The sequence below is a fragment of the Talpa europaea genome, assembly GCF_964194135.1.
Source record: "Talpa europaea genome assembly, chromosome: 3".
Lineage (NCBI taxonomy): Eukaryota > Metazoa > Chordata > Mammalia > Eulipotyphla > Talpidae > Talpa > Talpa europaea.
Window position 1 is genome coordinate 34,352,339 of NC_140069.1, and position 20,779 is coordinate 34,373,117.

Sequence of the window (20,779 nt, forward strand, 5' to 3'; positions counted from 1 at the left end):
TCAAACAGTTTTGGATGATGCATATTGGTGGTCTTGGCATTGCTTCAAGTCACAGTATAGTTCAGTATTAATATCAGTGATACAATCAGCTGGGTAGTTTTGAAGTGTTCCCAGGTCATCATGATGGCCCAATGACCCAATTGATGCACTCATTTCAATAAATTGCTTCAGATAGTGTTATTTCAAAATAATACAGGTATTTCTGATTAGAGTTAAGGATAACTTGAAACATTTCTAATCCCACATGTACTTCATCAGTTTCCAATCCCTTTTTTATTCTGCTTCTAGTTTTCATGATCTGCTTATCTTGACTAACAGCTTTAAAATATTCAAGCAATTGTTCACATAGTTTCTTTCTCTGCCAGAATTTTAATGATAAAAATGATGTACCATACCACTTTCTGAAAAGTTAAAGCAAAAGTGACTGTTATGAGAGGTTGGTTAATCCTGATATCAACTGCTTCAAAAGTTAGATAGGGAAACAGAACACCACAAAACAACCATGATAAGGAGGATAAAGAATTGGCCCATGAAACCATGCCGGAAAAAAAAAGTTCTTTTAGTTCTGAGAAATACAGTTGACTTCATAGCAAGGTAACAGATAAGAACCACATTTATTGCTGGATCATATGGAAGCTCTGTCTTTAGTAGGTTGAGGAATCTCCACACAGCTATCCATAGTGGTTGGACCAGTTTGCACTCCCACCAGCAACGCAGGAGTTCCTTTTTCTCCACATCCTCACCAACATTTGTTATTGCTAGTTTTTTTTTTTTTTTTAATATGTGCCATTCTCACTGGTGTGAGATGATATCTCATTGTAGTTTTGATTTGCATTTCCCTGATTGCAAATGATGTTCAACATTTTTTTATATGCCTGTTGGCCATTTGTAGTTCCTTTTTGGAGAAGTTTCTTTTTAGCTCTTCTGCCCATTTTTTGACTGGATTATTTTCTTTGTTTTTGTTGAGTCTCATCAGCTCTTTGTAGATTTTTGTGATCAGTCCTTTATCATTAGTGTTGTGTCCAAAAATTTTCTCCCAGTCAGTGGGGTTTCTCTTTGTTTTGGTTATTGCCTCTTCTGCTGTGCAGAAGCTCTTCATAGAAACATTAATTCCAAAGAGCACCTGCACCCTTATGTTTATAGCAGCACTATTTACAATAGCTAAGCTTTGGAAACAACCCAAATGCCCAAAAATAGATGACTGGATCAAGAAGATGTGGTACATATACACCATGGAATATTACTCAGCAATCAAAAAAGAGAAACTCATGCAATTTGCAGCAACATGGATGGAGCTGGAAGGGATCATGCTCAGCGAAATAAGCCAGAAAGAAAAAGAAAAATACTAGATGGTCTCACTCATAGTAGGGATCTAGAAAACCTAAATAAGGGACCAGGAAAAAGAATAGCTATAAGAAAGAAAAAATCAAAATCAACAAACAACTATGAATCAGAGACACACTATGGGGGTGGGGCAGGGAAAGGAGGGGTTGGGGTCAAAATAAGGGGGTTGCAATTGTGTGGGGAATATAAAAATAAAATAAAAAATAAAAAATAAAAAAAGACATTAACCCAGAGAATAACAAACAAACAAAAAAAAGAACCACATTTATTAAACGCCTACTATATGCCTTTCATGGGGTGAACTCTACATAAACCAATGTGTTCACTTTTCATAATAATCTTGTACATTAAGAATTATTCAGAGAGGTTAAGTAATCCACTCTAGACAATGTAGACAACAGAATTGGATTTGAATTCACATGAATTGGGTTTATTTATATACCCCAAAGCCCTGGAAAACAAACCTCAAAGAAGGGATAGAATTTCAGTGGGCAAAACTGGCAGGGGGAAAGATATGCGGACACATTCACATGTGTTCCTAATTATCTGGAGGCTTCACTCTTGACTTCCTTGGGAGCTGAATGGCATAGAAACTAAGCATGAGGTTCGGCGTTGTATCACTTTTAAACCTTGGTTTCATTACAGATCAATATTTGAATTCAAGGCAAATTACTTATGTGTTATGAGAGTCAAGTTCCACATGGGAAAATGGTACTAGAGTTGTGATGAAGGATTAAATGAAATGTTAGTGCAGTGATTGAAAAATTGTATTTGCTCAACAAGGGATCATTATTAGTAGCATATTTATTAATCTCTAGGCACAAGCTTGACTATTTTAAAGGTAGTGATCAGAATTACATGGCTATGAAAATATGGTGGATCCATCATTTCCTCTGACCTGTTTTTCATCAATTACTGATATATTCTGAGCATACACAAATCACAAAATCTAGCATGGCATATTTATAAATCACTTGTGAGAAAAAGTGCCTCAGTGCTTCCTTTTTTTCCCATAAATATACAAAATGGGAACATAAAGTGAGGGGAAGTTTAGAAAACCTGCTTAATCACATTGTCACTTGAGTTTTCAGGCTACACATCAGCTCATCTCAAGTTAACATGTAATAGTATATATGGTTTTGTTTTCTCCTCCAACTGTATTGAAGAATAATTGACAAATATAATTGTATATACTTGAAGCATACAACATGATGATTTGATATAAGCATACATTGTGGTGTGATTACCAATATCAAGATAATTAACACATCCATCACTTCACATAGTTGACTTGTGTGTGTGTGTGTGTGTGTGTGTGTTGAGAATGCCTAAGATTTAGGCTCAGCAGTGTTTAAATATTATTAACTATAGTTACCATACTGTACTTTAGATCCTCAGCACTTAGATGTAAAAGTCTGTACCCTTTAACCTAAATCTTACCATTCCCCCTGCTCCCAAGCCCATGGCAACCACCATTCTATTCTCTGTTTCTATAACCTTCTTGTTTAGATTACACATATATGTGATACCATGTGTTATTTGTATTTGTCTATCTGACTTTCACTTAGCATCATACCCTCTTGTTTTATCCATGTTATTATAAATGGCAGAATTTCCTTCTTTTCAGGACTGAATAATAGTCCCTTGTACATCCATATATACACATACACAATGAAAGACATTTAGGTTGTTTCCACATCTAGCTATTATGAATCATGCTGCAATGAACATACGTAATGGTTTTTGACGAGCTTAAACACATAAACTATCAGTCATAAAGCAAGAAAAAATGGAGAAAATCTATACTTGGGTAATTGCGTTTATACCCCTGTATTTATATGCAAAGATATACATAACTCAAAAGTTGAAATGTGGCATAATATTTTCCCATAGAAAATTGAAATGAATCAGTTATACATATATAGATATAATATATATGTGATCTTTTTTGTTGGTTGCCCATTAAAGTTAATTCAGTTTTTAATGCAATTGCTAATTTATTTTATTGCAGAAATTACAATTTTTACTTCTTTAGCTTCCTGTAGAACTTTCACAAGAAGCATATAGCTCAATGTCATAATTTCATATATATATAATGAGGCTGTGCATATTTCAGAGAGCCTCTATATGATACATGTATATATGTGTATATATACTCTTTATACACAATATGTACGCTCTCTAGAAATATGTATAACCTCATAATATCCTGATTTCATGTCAGTAAACTGAACAGCTCAGTCTCATATTTAGCTATGCGTGTGTATACATATATACATATTCAGAATATTACCAGAATGACTCTTTGGACTTTGAGGGTTTCCAATCTAAGATTGTGAAACAACTTTAACGGAGGCTGCCCTTCCAGGCATTTTGCCTTAATTACCCGCTCCCTGTATAAATCACAGCTCTCTGCCTGTCATTTTTCAAGGCCCTGCTGTGAATCCAAACCAGGTGACTATGTGGATATGTTGGAAAGCACATGACAGAACACACCTGAGCTTCCATTTTGCTCAGGGCAGTGATTATTAATGTGAGAAATCCGGAGTGATGTGAAGTGGCCAGAGTTTCAGCAGAATTTATTGCTTACAGCTTTGGGGTCCCTTGGCCTTTACCAGCTGTTCCACACCTGGACGTGGAGAACAGAAACATCCCTCTTCAATTTATCTTTCCTGGACTTGTTGCTTATGGGACTCAGATGCCAGGTGACAGGGCTGGGAAGCAGCAGTGAGAGTCTCCACCTGCACAGCCCTGATTCCCCAAGGAGCCCTTGTTTCAACTCTGGTGTAGACACCAGCTTTTAACAATGTGCAAACTTTAAGTCTGGGGGCGGGGGGAGGGAATGTGAGGGTGCGTATGCAGGTGGGGGTTGGGGAAACAAACTTACTTGAAAATTCTTTTGTCTTTTTTTTGGTATATGATCTTTAGTCTAATCTGGGGCAAATTGATTAAGTGAGCAGAATACTGGGTCCCTTTAAGGATTCAAAGACTCTCTTCTATGGGACATGAGGGCAGCAAGCCATTTGTTTTTGAAGGTCTGTTGTTGGATTTTGGGAGCTCCAGAGGAATTTCCTGTGCCCTGAAATGCTGCATGAAGGTAGTGACAACTGTATTCTCCAAAGTGTTATTCTGACCGGAATGCATTAGGCGCTCCATGAAGGTTATTCATTGTATGAATGAATGGGCACAGTATCAGCTCTCCAAGTTCTAAGAAGCCCTATATTTTGGTGGTTAAGAGTACATACTTTGGAGGGAAAGATTCAGCTCCTAATCATTGTTCTGCCACTTTTTAGCTATGTGATGAAAAGCATCTCCTTTAAACTAAATTTCACTTCATAATAGTAGTAACTACCTCACAGAGCTGTTTTGGGGATTGGATGAGACAATGCTTGCATATTGCCAGGTAGATTTTCATCTCCCTCCATACCTGATCCCTGACTAGCCTAGGTGACAGCAATTCAAAGTAGTGAGCGAGACCCCTTTTTCATAATAGGATACAGGAGCGATGTTAGCTGAGGTATTAATGTTACAGGGCAGGGAGAGGGGCACCCCAGAACCCCCAAACCTGCCTGCTCTAAATACGTTCTGCCATCTGCCACATCAAGACAAAACCTAAGATCTTTAATGGAAAGTAACTTTAATACAATAGTGAACAATACAGAAAAAACAAGGAATAGTTTCTAAATCAAGTACCCAAAGTTACTCATCCCCTTTTGGGTAAAAGTCCACCCAACCAGGATTGGCTCAGAGTAAAGCCTGAAAGCCGAAGCACCGTTCAGTGGGGACCCACAGAAAAGGGTCAGAAACAACCAGACAAGTCTTGGAGGAAAAGAGCAAAATCAAAATCAGGATAAAAGCGGGCCTCCCCGGTGGTGCAGCGGTTGAGCGCTGGGTTGCGAAGCTGCCCGCAGCCTCTGCAGCGCCGGTTCGATCCCCGGCTGCTCCCCAGCCACCGGAGGAGGGTCCCACATGGCGCGCAGACCTCTCCTGCCGCCCGCTGCTCCCCTCAGCAGTGTACTTCGGTCCTTCTGCCTGCTCTGCTCCCCGCTCTGGCTCTGGTGAATTCTCTGACCCTTCCCACGCTTCTGACTGTACCCAGTGCATGTATAAACAAAAAAACCAAACAAACCAGCAAACAAATAAATAAAGCATGCCTCTATAAAAAAAAAAAAACCAAAATCAGGATAAAAGCTGCCATTGTTAACTTCCCCAGGGGTCTCTCACCCACATCTCTTCCAACCAGTCCAAGACCAAAAGCTAAGAGCAGTTTCTTTACCTGTCTCTCTGCTCAATGTGCCTCCTCCAGGTCTCCTTGCTCTCCATCCTGCTTCTTTCCTTCTTCAGTCTCCATCTTCTCCCTGCTCAGCTCCACACTCCTTTGGGTATGGCAGGGAAACTGGAACTTCCCTTTTCCTAGGCATCACCCTGGTACACTAACAATCTGGTTTTCTTTTTTCTTTTTTTTTTTTACATTTATTTTTTTAAGATTGATTGATTGATTGATTGATTCATTCATTCATTTATACAAGCACTGGGTACAGTCAGAAGCACGAGAGGGTGAGAGAATTCACCAGAGCCAGAGCTGGGAGCAGAGCAGGCAGAAGGACCAAAGTACACTGCTGAGGGGAGCAGCGGGTGGCAGGAGAGGTCTGCGCGCCATGTGGGACCCTCCTCCGGTGGCCGGGGAGCAGCCGGGGATTGAACTGGCGCTACAGAGGGACGCGGGCAGCTTTGCAACCCAGCACTCAACCACTGCACCACCGGGGAAGGCCCTGGTTTTCTTTTTATAATAACCTGGTGACCTGACCAGCCCATATTGAGAGCATTTCTCTTCTACTATCAGGGTCTGAAGTTCTGCCAGAAAGGTAAATCCACAGAAACAAATGATTGTAGTGCTTCCAGTTCCCAAGATAATCTCTTTAAAAAACAAAACAAACAAACAAAAAAACCCTTTAAGCAATAGCTATGTGGTTAATATTCTTTCTTCCTTGGTTGTAAGACAATGATCTAAATTTAAAAAATGTGTTAAAGCTTGAATTTAAAGGACAATCAGGAAGTTTCTTTGTAATGCAGATATCATACAATGTCAGAAACAAAGATTTGACTTTTAGCATTGTCATTACAAACAACCGCAAGACTTGTCCTGATGCCTGATGCATGTCTGACTGACTTTGCCCAGGTAGCACTACAAAGGGAAAAGCCCAGGGAACCTGAGGTGACAGACACACATTCAAGTCTCTATTCTTGATATTACGCTGTTTAGAACCTACCAGAAGAATTTGGTTGTTTCCCTCCATGGAGGAGATAGACACAGTGTTTCTCAGATATATGTGAATTGAGATAATGTTCATCCATCTCCTAATGTCAGCTACTCCTGAGAATCTTCATTGTCCCTTGGGGTGTGAACCTTCAACCTGTCCTACCTGCTAAGTTTAGGGAAGGTGGGATGGAGCATTCAGGCTACCATTAGCTTTATTATACTTTTCCTCTGCGAAAAGACCCATATTAGATAAAATATAATCAGTTCTCAATTTCACTGTTGTAACTAGGAATTAACCTTCAACCACACTATTAGAACCACTGACAACTTGTACAGGACGCTAAGAGATGATACCCGTTGGCATGTAGAGGGAAGAAAGAGACAAAAGCAGCCCAGTAGGCCCTGAATGAGAAGATATGGTCCAAGCTGAGGGTTCTGTTTTGACAAAGAGAAACTACAAGGAAACCACTCTGGAATTTTTATGCCACTGTGGATTAGTGGGAATGTGCCTTTCAAACACTTACAAAACTGATATTTTGTGTAATCTTTTTCTTCTCTTTTCTTCCTCCTCCCCTCCTCTTAATACATGTACAAACACACCCAAAATATAACCATGCAAACAAAAAGTATATGTAATCAACCTGACTGTTTCAACGGGAGATCTTGAATCCTCAGACAGTGCACTTAGCTAGTGCAACTTACTTATTGGATAAGCAAGGAGATGCCTGATATGGTGAAGTTCACTAAGGAACAACTTTTCTGGAAATCTCAGCCAGCTGGAAAGCTCTTTGTCCTTATAATTGATTTTAAGCACCATTGCTTCTTACTGGCAACACAATTACTCCCTGCTGAAACCTGTGAAAAGAAAGCCATACATCTAATCAGTTGTATGCAGGGCCCTGTTCTTTCCTCAACTGTGAATACATAGCCATAGAGAGGTCATGTCAGAGATGGGAAGTGACCTGGAGCCTTCTCCATGTACACAGTTGTCCAACATTTTTTTAATCCCTTGAAATGATGACTCAGACATAGTGTCAATAGTCATTGGAATGACACTTTTTTTGTGCTGTATTCCATGGAAAGATGGAGACTTGTCTAAATTTTAGCTTATTTTGTAGATAAGTATGAAATTTTCTATCTCAATTCCATTACGGAAATAAATATTTAAAACTCAGTAAGCTTTTTCATTTTTAGTATTACCATGTTTGCATTTAATTTAACTTCTTGGTGAAACAATGATTTTACCTGAAACAAGATGGAAATCTGTGAGAATATAGAGATGTCCTGGGTGCCTCACATTCCATAGGAAAAGTTGTGAGTTCTCTCCCCAGTCAGTAGGTTTAGTTTTATCATCCTTTTCTTTTCCTTCCCTTTAGATAATCGTGAGACTAGAGACAGATAATTAATTAATCAACCACATCTGAAAACATTTTCTGATTCAAATTAAAACAAGGGTAAAATTATTCCTATATTTTATGAATTCACTGAATTAGTAATGAAACAGGCTTAATTTAGACTTATGCAAACTACTTTTCCACTGAATGCATGTTTCAGCACTCTGCAAGCTTCTTGGTTATTAAAAGCAGGGTTTAAGAAAAGATCCATCTTCTGGGAGGAAGAGGTGTGGCCTCTGGACTGAGAATTGGACATTGAGTATGCCAAAGTCCAATCAATCAAAAAGATAAACTAATTGACAGGATCCCCCAACCCCCACCGCCTCTCACCCCAGCCATTGCAAACAAATGACCAGCAAGCAGGAAGAATGGCAGGTTGATTGAGAAAATATCAGCCTAGGAGCAGGAAGACCAGATTCTGCCTACTCCTTTATGATTAGATTCTTTCTATTTTCATGATAGAAATGCCTCCTACAATGCTCTAAGGTATTGATAGTTTAGATAGCACAACCTTCCTAACTGTATGTCAACACTGAGTCCAAGCTTCAAAGAGTCAATCCAGCAGTGTATTAGGATCATGTCTAGGAATTCTTGGCAAGACAGCAGGACATTGAATTCCAGGCAATGGTTGAGTGCTCACATGTCAATAAAATACTTCCCATATAACTTTACATTACACCCCCAATCCAACCCTTTCCAGACGTGCTGGCATGTGTATCCCTTAGGTTCCTATTCAAATTGATAGGGTCTGCAGTTCCTTCAGTATGTAAGTTACTTAACTCTTGGAATCAGGACTAATTTTTTCCCTTTGCAGGAACCCTACTTATCAGCCTGGAGGTAATGATGGTGAGTGGGGGTGGACTTGAAAAAAAGAAAGTGTCCTCATGTGAGACATCTACCTCATCTACCTCATCAGATGATGAGGTATTTTTACAGGGCCTCCTCAAGCAAAGGGGAGAATACTATTTCTTTGACCTAGGGAAATCTAGGGTTTTAAGATTTTAAGGCTTACTGATGTAAACATCCTCATCTTAGGACTGAAGGTCCCACTCTTTACCTATCAAGATTTTGACACAAGACATCTGTTGGGATGTTCATTCAATATATTTTTTTTTTTAGATTTATTTATTTATTTATACAAGCACTGGGTACAATCAGAAGCACAGGAGGGTGAGAGAATTCACCAGAGCCAGAGCGGGGAACAGAACAGGCAGACTGATTAAGCACACTGCTGAGGGGAGCAGTGGGCGCGGCAGAAGAGGTCTGTAACGCCATGTGGGACCCTCGCTGGTGGCCTGGGATCGAACCAGTGCTGCAGAGGCTGTGGGCAGCTTTGCAGCCCAGCGCTCAACCACTGCTCCACCAGGGGAGGCCCTCATTCAATATTCTTTATGGGTCACAATTATATTCTGTGTTGGAGTCTCAGTAAAATTACTACAGAAGACAAGTGCTTTCATAGAAGTTATGTCATAAAGTCCCACTAGCTTTCACAGTGTGTTGAGCTGATACTTGGTTGACTGGAACTTATTTTCTTTCCTAAGTGATCGAAAGAAATGAACAAAAGTCAGTCAATTTCAAAACATTTTTAATTACCAAAGCTCCCATATGTGCAAATGATCCAGCTATTGAATAACCTGTCAGTGACCTCCAAATCATCTCAGTTCACTTCTCTGAAGGTCGTCGTACTTGAGACATTAAGCATTCCACTTCTACTATGCCATTGACTGCTGGGAGGATGTTCATTGCTTGTCTGGTGATGAATGATCCAGCTCCTAAATCTGAGAGACTACTTACTAGGATTACGAATGGCACTAATAGACTTGTCCTAGACTCCCACTGAATACACCAAAATGAGTTTTTTTTTTATAACATGCATCTTTGAGTATTTTATGAAGAGTTACATATGTAACTTTTGAACTAAGGAAAGGATGTGTCATCAGCAGCTTGTGCATGAAGTTTCTGCTATAAATTGCCATTTAATCTTTCTTTGATAAGGAAACATATGATGTTGCTCTGACAAACATGTTTACACATCAATATTTAATATGGAGAATATTTGGTCATAATATGACTAAGTCTTTTCCCAACCTCATGAAGTACTATATCACCACATAGTAGGACATAAGCTTAATTTTTAAAATTGGGACTAGTGACTGATTTTAATATGTGATCATTTGTAATAAGGGAAAAAAGTGATCAAAACAAACTCTAGACAGATGGATGCAAAACTGAAGGAGCAGGTGGGAGGGTGAAATAAAAGAGATAGGGAACCCAATGGTTTATGGTGGAGGATTAAGGGTCCTCTGGTTGTGGGTGTGGTGTGATAATGTACATCTGAGGAAGTTTAACTCTATTGCCCTAAATCATACATAGAGTTGCAAATAAATGTTAAAAAAGAAGTTACAAACACAGTACACTAGAAGAATTTTTTAAACTTTATAACTCACAGGAAAGTATATAGAATTTTGGACACTTCATCCACTTCTGATTGAACATTGGTGGTTGTATATTTTATTATATCACTGGTAATAAACCAAATTACAGCAAAAATAATAAAACATGAGGTGAAGACTCTTTCATTGCAGTTATGTAATATCTGGACTTTATGCTACCACTACATCTGTATTTGATTTCCTTTAATCAATGAGATGATACTTACTGTATAAAAAAAGCTCAGAGCTTACTCCATTAATTTAATTTTCAAAAAAAGCAATGTAGAGCTTTTCGCAGAATATTTGGCCCATTCATTTCCTGGACATTTTATCTATTGATGTTTTTCCTTCAAAAACTTAAGTTCATTTTTACAGTTCAATACTCTACTTGGGGAACACTGGTGAGTCTGCTGATATCTTTAGAAAACAAGTTACTGTTTTATCAAGAAATTCATGAGAAATGATTTTAAAATTGTTCACATTTTAAAGGAATGATTTTGTGTTTAATTATATGAGAACATAGATGATCTATTGTTTTATTCTTAGGAGTTGTGCCATCTCTTCAGGAAAGTATGATTGGCAAAGATGGTTGCTTCACTTATCACCTAAAAAAAAAAATCAAATAAGTTAAAAGGGAATTGTACTTAATTTTATGTTTTTACTTGTAGCTTAAAGACTTGAACCTGATTTGGATAAACTGAATGCATTTGCCCCTATAAACTTTTTTTGGGGGGTCAGTAACATAGGTGACTCATCGTGAACTAGGAGTAGCCTCAAAATGGCTCCACTATTTAATTACCATCAGAATGAATGACTTAAGCTAAAGTATTTCAAGACCAAAATCATCATTTTTTGCAGATGTTCTCCTACATTTAATTGATCTATGTCAAACATTTGTAAACTACAGGTCAATCCATGTTGTTACTTAAAGTTTCATTTTACAACTAATTTATCCCAGAGGGTCCACCAGGAAGTCACATTGCTTAAAATATTTCACGGGAACATAATTGGAATTGCTCCTTGGCTGGAGTATGCAAGCAGTGATAACTGATTTGCACATTTTTCAGGTAAAATTATCATAGACCTATTCCAAAATATAAAAACATGGGGACTCTGTGGCCATTTCTTTTCAGGTTTCAGAGGAAAGCCACAACTCTTTTGTAAGGGAAATCTCGCCATTTTCTGCAGGCACTGCTTTGGTACCTCTTGGTCTGATATTTATTTGGACACAAATACTGATTCAAATGATTTGAGGCATATGAAACTGTTGATATCTAGAAATGAAACCGTTTTGTTTGAGAATATAATCTTCAGCATTCTGATACTCTAACAAGGAAAAGAAATCATGAAATAAGATTAAAAATCATGAATGTTATAATAATATTGACAGTAGTTTTCTCTAGGTTCTAGGCTTACAAACTAGCCTTTATTTTCAAGGCTGTTTCCTTGGTCAAGGGATACTTTGTAGTATATCCCTTACTTAATCTCCCCCATCCTGGCTAATAGAAAGGCCTGTTCTCTCTTTTTGCTCCCTGGTAACCATATATTTAGGTGTATGACTTGGAACCTGCACAACTGATGTGAGATTTCTAGAACAAGAGGTCCAATGTCAAGGACTATTAGGGTTCATTGTATAATGTACAGCACTGAAGGTCTTGATGCTCAAAGTCTGTGGACCAGCAGTATCATTGCCTGGAAGCTTGTCAGAAAGGCAGTCTCATTGCACCACACCAGTTCCACTGAACGAGAACTCAGGGTTGAACAAGATCCACAGGTGATCTGAATGAATATTAAATCTCAGAAGCTCTGTGTCACTGGTGTCCTGCAGTGGGGTGTTAGCATCTGGTCAGATGATTTCAGTTGCAAATAGCTTGGGTTTCCTTCTTCCCAGTTGCCTGGATCAGCCCTTTTTATTTGATCATTTTTAGTCTGGTCACATTGATTCTGTCAGTTCTTGATAGTCTTCCAAATAATATATATTTTATTCTTAATACAATGTCGGTTTCTATTACTTGAGACTGAGAAAGGTCTGTCTGCTGCACGTTATTTTAATTTTCTTATAAAAGCGTCTCCAGCAGTTCTAAGTTTTCTACAATGTTTATATGCTACTTTTATAGTCAGTACAACAAACAGGTTATTTAACAATATATGCTTGATTGATAGCATAGAGCTGTGAATCTAGATCACATTGCTTCGGGCCTTTATACATAGAACATAATTTTAAAAACTACATTGTGCTTCGATGTTATGCCCTTTGTCTATTGTGAGAGGTAAATGAGAAGTGTCTGCATGACATTCACTATTGTTTTTGAAAAGATGTTTTTGAGGATATTGCAAATCTCATAGTATCTCTCTTCTAAGGACTGCTGGAACATTTCTTGGCCTCAGTGCTAAGAAAAGCTAACCATCTCCTGAGAACTAGTGTTTTGCATTCAAATAAAATTGTGAATTCTGGAAACCAATGCTTTCCTAGAATTTCTTAATCATTTTAATCACCTGGATTGCTTGGTTAAATAGATTTATGATGCATGAAATCAATATCCAAGGGAGGAATCTGGTGATTTTCATAATTGACTAATTGTTTTCTCTCTCTCTCTCTCTCTCTCTTTTTTTTTTTTTTTTTGGTGGATTGAAATTCTGACTGTACATTAGTATCACCTGGGAAGCTTTTAGACCCTACAATGCTTAAGCTTCACCCAGTTCACTTACATCAGAATCATTGAAAGCGGAATTTTGTAAAAACAAAATGAAGTTGATAAAAGCATTGTGTAACTTAACATATGGTCAGGCTTGAAAAACGTCTTCGGCTGAGTTGGTGGCCTACCCAATTTTCTGCTATACATTCTAAAACTACATTTATCCCTGGGTGCCATTTTACTATTCCATTCCCCGTTTGTTCAGATTTTTAGAATATATTTCTTATTCCTATTTCATTACAGAAAGTGGATGAATGAATGTACTAAGCAGCCAAAACAATGATCAAATACTCTGTCACATATACCAGAACATTAAGAAATGAAAGCAACCAGTTTTCCCAAGAAAGTTCTCTCCAACAACTCTTTAGCCATTCAGTATTAATATCAGGATTGAGCAAATTAGTTAGAGATAGAAGCAGAAACCAAAACCAACCTGTGCATTTTATCTGATTTAGTGTCCATGGCAGAGTCTGAGGGTTGTAGAATGTGAGGGTTGTAGAAAGCAAAGGTGGAGACGAAGATGGAGAACATCCTTTCACCAAAATGACCTGCTGTTTCTCCCTGTGGGGAAGACTGATACTTAATGCTGCCACCTGATAAACTCCAGGATGCTCTATAATGCATCAACACTTGTACACATATTTGGACTAAGGGCACATTCTGGAGATTTAAGAATTTACATGCTCATTCCCAACCTACAAAGCTCATTCCCAACCTACAAAGCCTACTTCATGATGGCTCATTTCCAATCTCTGCTACGGCCAGGGCCATTACTTTGAAAATTACTTTCTTTTGAGGGCCCAAAATAGTCCTTTTCTGGAGTCTTTCAGCAAGTCTCTACTTTCACTGCTTAAAGATGCTTTCACAGTGCCCAGCTATATCATTACTTAATACATGCCTGGGTCATGATCCAATTCTAGAAGACAATAGTTATGCCATTTACCTTTGGACCCACCTATCTGCTGTTTTGCTTTCAAATCAATGGCATATGAAATGAATAAATAATAACAATGGTTAACATTTACTGAGTACTTATCCTGTGCAAGCATTTTGCATGTATTAACTCATTTGATACTCACAAACTGTAAGGGGGTTAGCTATGATGTTACCTCTACATTTCAAATGAGAGATTGAGACCAAGAGAGCCTAAGTAAAATGCCCAATGTTGTATTGTAGTGATAAAATCTCTGGGAGTGGAGCCCCAGAGCTTGCATGCTTAATCACTTTTCTATGATCATATTACTGAGGCACATCATACAGATGACAGCATGGGTTTATCTAACTCACCACATGGGAATTTGCTTATTGCTTACTATACTCCTTCCACTGGAATTCACCCTTGCATTGTAACTGGTGCTTTTACTCATAGGCTTTTCTCAAACCTCCTGATCACTTCCTAGCAGAAGGCCAGCAAGATCCTGAGAGAGCCACTGGCTATTCAAGGAGTTCTTAAAAACTCCCTGTAGCATGCCAAAAAGCAGTATAAAGTATACAACGACAGGCACAGGTCTCAGGAGGGAAAATCTGACAGTGAGATACCATCTGTTTCTACTCCTATCTGTACAGACCATCTGCTCTAGCTCAAAATACTGCATGAATGCTACTTAGGGTCATTTAAGGTCAGAGGAATCATCAACCTTTCAACTGTGTCTATCCATGCACCCACCTTGTCTTCTATTGCCTGCCATGCTGAGCTCATCAAAGACCCACACTACACTGCCCAGGTCTTTATCTGCACTTGACAATTAGATGGAGAATGAGAATATGTGTAAGGGGTACACTGGATTCCCATTAGTATGAAGGCTGACTCTAGCAGCAGGTAAAATCAAAAAGTTTGCAGCTGAAATTTTAGTCAAGATAAACCTTTCTCCCACAATATGAACATGGGGTCAAAATTTGAGATGCCTGGTTTTGTCTTGTTTGGAGAAGAGGCACTAACAAAAATAGGAGGAGGTTATGTCTGCTCTACCCTGACCATTAAAACCTGGCCCCACCCATCATATTTTTGCTGACCCACAAAAAAATTCTCAAAATTAGCTAAAATTAAATGCAGTTACCAAGTGCATTCTTTTCCTCTTCTTAAACTGCTTGTTACCATGCTTTCTCATTCCCCACCTTGCTGCTGTGTGCCTGTGGGTCTATACTGCAACACCAGCCAGTGCTACTGGCCCGGCCAGGTTAGATGCTGTTTCAAGTGGGTCCTTCAGAAGCACCTACTGAGAGAGTTGGGTCAACACCTAGGAAAGGGAGGGGCCAGAAACAGGATTAGGCTGAAAGAGAAACTGAATAGCATTCAAACACAACAAAGCCTTGACCTATCCAGAACGGTGAAGGGAGTATTGCTCACCAGAGTTGCCTCTTGTTGGATCAAAGTGGTGATGTTAGCTTCTGCCCTACCCAGTCTGCAAGGGAATACCCCAGTAGTACTTCAGATGAGGCAGTTCTCTGCAGCTGTCGCAACACCTAAAGGAAAACTGGAAGAGTATGCTGACTTCCCCATCTGCATCTGGGCGACAAATCCTTTCCAGAAGCTGGGCAATGGTGGCACATCTCCATGTCTACCACATTTGCTCTCACTAACACTTCCTTACAGGTGGAGCAGTCACGCCCCTTGTGTGGGGGTCTCACTTATCTTGTGCCTCTGGTGCAATCTTACACTGTGTCCTGTGAAGATTCCTGGCCTGGAGCATCCCACTCTGAGTAGGGGAGAGCTTCAGACCTAAAAAAGATTAATTATTCCATAATGAGTCTGACTCTATCTTCAAACACTCATCTCTCTGAGCTATTTAGAAGGTACTCTTGGTATCCATCATGGTTTCCCCTACTTTCTCACTTCTCTCCCTTTTGTTTTTTAAAGATTTATTTATTTATGCATACAAGAACTGGGGTGAAGGCTAGAGGTGCTAGGGGGTGAGAGGATTTACCAGAGACAGAGTGGGGAGCAGAACAGGCAGATGTACTGAAATACACTTCTGAGGGGAGCAGCAGGTGAGACAGGAGAGGTCTGCTGTGCCATGTGGGTTAACTCCCTGGCTGGGGGTCGAACTCATGCTGCAATGGCTGGCAATAGCTTGATAGTGTTGTCTTTAACCCCTGCACCACCAAGGACGTCACACTTTCTCACTTCTCTTATCTTTACTTCAGGTGTTCTTCACACCTACTTCCTTGAAGAATCTGGGCTTTTCCCCTTTCTAAAATCTTTGTTTAGATTTGTTTTTTTTTTTAATCATTTCAGATGGACCCCTTTTTTTGTTCTGAGATGACTCTTTTTTTCTCAAAACTGTTTCAAACTATTCCACTGAGGAATTCCAGATTTTAGAGAAGGAGAATGTACACTCCTGGTGGTCCCAAAAGGGGAGATCAGAGCTGCTTTCTCTGGTCATAGAATTTGCTTGAAGTCTCAGAATTTTATCTTACAAAATAATGTGGACTTTGCATTCTACTCTATAAACTATATGTGTGTGTTAGTCTTAATATTAAAATAATGTTTTAAATTACTTAATAGTGCACAATTGTTTTTGAAAGATGTGCCAACTTATGCATGGTTTCATGTGCCTTCTGAAATAACCTTACATAATCAGCTTTAAATTCATAAAGTTAGGTCATATTCTGTAGCTTGATATAAATCTCTCATGGAATCGTCTTATAAAGAGAACTTATAATATTTTTTTAAGATGGACTTACATGCATTGAATTATATATTCATAATACTCTAGATTTTAATGTGCATTCGAAGTGAAATTATAAATGAAAAAGATCAATACATCTTCTAAGTTGAGAATTTCCTATCAGTTAGAAATTCAATGCTCAATTCAGTTAAATGTTAGTAAATAATATTTTTTTGTTTTTTTATTAATATAGTTTATTTTAATTCATACATTTCATATTTTAAATTTTTATTTTAATTTTTAGAGTTACACATTTGCTCTTCCATATGTGCATGTGTCCATGAATAAATAATCTTGCCAAGTTATATTAATAATCTGAAAACAATTTGAACACAGTTCATTAAAGACACTCATATGGTGAAATAAACACAATATATTTTAGGGTAAGAGTTCTATGATGACCTGATTTAAGTCTATCATTTATAGATGTAGTTTCTAAAGAATTATCCAAACAACAGTCAAAACTTCAGAATCTGGAGCAACACAAACTACATGCAGACCAATATTTCATTGTATTTTTCTAACAATTGGGTTTTCATAGGAATGAAGCAGCAGTCACCTAACAGCAGTGGAACACTATATTGAGTTCCTACTATCTGTCAGATTCTTTTTTTCTTTTTTTTAAAGATTTATTTATTTATACAAGCACTGGGTACAGTCAGAAGTGCAGGAGAGTGAGAGAATTCACCAGAGCCAGAGTGGAGAGCAGAACAGGCAGACTGACGAAGTACACTGCTGAGGGGAACAGCAGGCAGCAGGAGAGGTCTGTGCACCATGTGGGACTCTCACCACGGCCGGGGATCGAACTGGCACTGCAGAGGCCTTGAGCAGCCTCGCAATCCAGCGCTCAACCGCTGAGCCACCAGGGAGGCCCCTATCTGTCAGATTCTATGCTAATTACAAGGAACAGTGAGGGATGAGGCAAAACTGAGTCATTCTTCTATGCAGCATATTTTGCAGAAGAGGTAGGGGGAATTTAAAGTGGTAATCTTTCACAGAAATCTAGAGTTCAGGTATTCTGAGATAAAAGGCAGTCCCCTGTGCTTTAGCCATCATCCAGGTAGATGGAACACTTAACATTCTCTTATCAATATTAAAAAGTTTTGACTGAGATATGTGTTTAAGTGGATGATAACTCTAGCCCTGTGTATAAATGATTCAAAGACATATCTAAAGGTAGATCCAAACATTTTATTCCCATAATCTGTTCTGTGTATTTCCGTTAAGTAAATACTTAGCATTCACTTCTTGTGCACTCACTTTGAAGGATACAGGGAAAATGATTTTCTGGCTTTGATATTATTGTTCATACACTCCTGCTTACCCCCAATCCATCCAATATAAAAGATTCTTGCCTATTGACAACTGTGCTCAAATTTTAATGCTAAATATTCTCTACTGTATTATGCAGTTTATTTCATTTATGCAATTATTTATTCAACAAATGTTTCATGAGGACTTGCTCTGTGCCATGTACTATCCTAAGTACTGTGTCTATAGCAGAAAACAAAACAAAACAAACAAAAAAACTGTCTCTGCCTTTTCTGAAGTTTAATATTTATGGAAAGTTAAACAAATAATTCAAAAAATGCAAAAGGCTATGAATAAAACAATTGAGCATTGTGATAGAGAACAATAGGATAGGATTCTTTAGATAGGATGTTCAGGGAAGGAATTTTTAACATGGGGGTTTAAGAAGAATAGGAGTTTGCCCTTGAATAATCAGGGGGAAAGCATGTAAGGTCCAGAAAATACTATATGAAAGTGTTCTAACATGGGAAGTCTCTAAGAATATTTGAGAAACAGAAAGAAAAACAGTGTGACTGGGCCATGATGAGGGAAGAAGTGGCACCTCATTGGGTAAAGATGAAAGTGAGAACCCAATAAAATCAAGAAGTTCTGAATTCATTTTACATGTAATAAGATACCATTTAAGTGTTCTAAGCAAGGACAAGCATTTTAAAACCATCGATATGTTATCTTTGTGGAGAATAGATTCGGGGAGCCAAAGTGAGGGACACCCATTTGAGATGTTATTGAACTAGATCCAGGGAAGATTTGATTGTGATCTGCACCAGATAAATAAAAACAGGATGAGATGAACATCGAAGAGAAAGACAAGTACAAACCATGTCTTTACTTGCACATTCCTTTAGGAGGCAACAAATAGTATGATAGGAAACATCTGGGGAAAATGTGTTTGAGGGGGACCTTCAAATTGTTTTCAATCTATTAAGTTTGCAATGCTTTGGAAACTACCAAGTAGAAGCATCAGGAAGAGAAAAATTGGGAAAAGACTAGAGAAAGTTTGGCACTAAGTTTAAATTTGGCAATCAGGAACATCAAGCTGCTTTGTAAAGCAGTAGAAGTGAGTGAGATCGCTGAAGGGCTATAGCAAGAGAGAGAGAGGGCCCTGAAAAAGAGGAATATTTAAGGGCTGAATACAGGAGGATAAAAGAGTAAATAATGCTTCCAAGGAAAGCCAAAGATAGCAATAAAGAGAAGTTAATGTTATCACAAAAAACAGAGGGTCAACTATTTAAGGTAGAAAGAATGACCAACACCACCGAGTGCTTCTGAAAGAGCTGGTGAAGACAGGCTAGAAAGTGTTCATTGGGTGTGTTATACCTTGATAAGAACAATTTGATAAGGGCATCCCGTGATGTGATCCTCAGAGAACATGAGATAAACCCTGGTGGGGGAATGGAAAGGGAGGGTGGGTGTGAGAACAAAGGCTGGAATGTGCAGGAACTATCTGTGAACAATGAAGTGCTGACCTGTCTGGTCAGTATCTGTAAGTGGCATCCAGCAGCACGTGACAGAACTGGGGTGGGAGGGTTGAGACCAGGTGGGGGGAAAGTGACTGCACAGCTGAGGAATTTCTGTAAGTAATAGCCATTATCAACAAATACTCCTCAGTAAGTAACAATTACTATTCTGCTGGTCTCCAGGTTTTTGACTATATGCAAATTATTTAACCTCCCTGTGTCTCAGTTTTCTCCTCTATAAAATAGGAATTATAATGAAATCTACCTCAAAGGTTCATAGTGAGGACTTAATGATCTGGTATTAGCAAAGTGCTTTGGGCTTTGTGTGGCCTCTATTAAATAATTCTCTAACTAGAATTACATTGTTAAAATCAGCTATGGTATATGTAATTTAAGATAAAATATTTGTAATAATAAAATAAAGAGTATGCCATTATTTAAATTATAGTTATCCCTGGGAAGGAACTTGAACTAGTTATACCTGGGAAGAAAAAAAAAATGACAAAGATTTCCCATTTCTCCCTTTCCCTACGTAGCTCTTTGTAACTGCTATTGTCCTTTCTAGTTTTATCAATCTGCCTATTAAACTTGGTAAAATTTTAAAGGAGGTAAGAGTTATTTTTGGAGGTCCTTCAACTCCCTCCTTAAAATGCATAGAATTCAAAATTCTGGAAATGGATAGTGGTGATAGTCACACAACATTGTAAATATATTTAATTTCATGTAATTATATGCTTAAACATGACTAACATAAAATTTTATGTTATGTACATTGCATTACAATAAATCAACATTTACCTAGTGAAAGAAAAGATGCTAGTCTTAAACTTGTTTCTGTTAAGGCCAGGTGAACTTAAGGAAGTCATTTTGAAAAACTCATTTTATCTTTTATAAAATGGAGTTGGACTGTTTTTCTTAGTTTCATGCACTCTCCAAATTCTGTAATGATATTATTCATAAAACTTAGAAAAATATCGATGAAATAATAGTGCAGAAAAAAATGGGTATGCTATAAACACTCTTGATTTTTACTTAAGAAACAAGTGTGTCCCATGATTATTTTGATATAAAATATAGACATATTTATATTTACCTTATTTTTTAATCTCACAAATAAAATTATGATTTATAATTATCCAAAGAATTAGGGCTTATTATATAAGTTGGAAATGTGGTAGGTATAAGGCACACCTGACTTATTCAATTTGAATGAATTA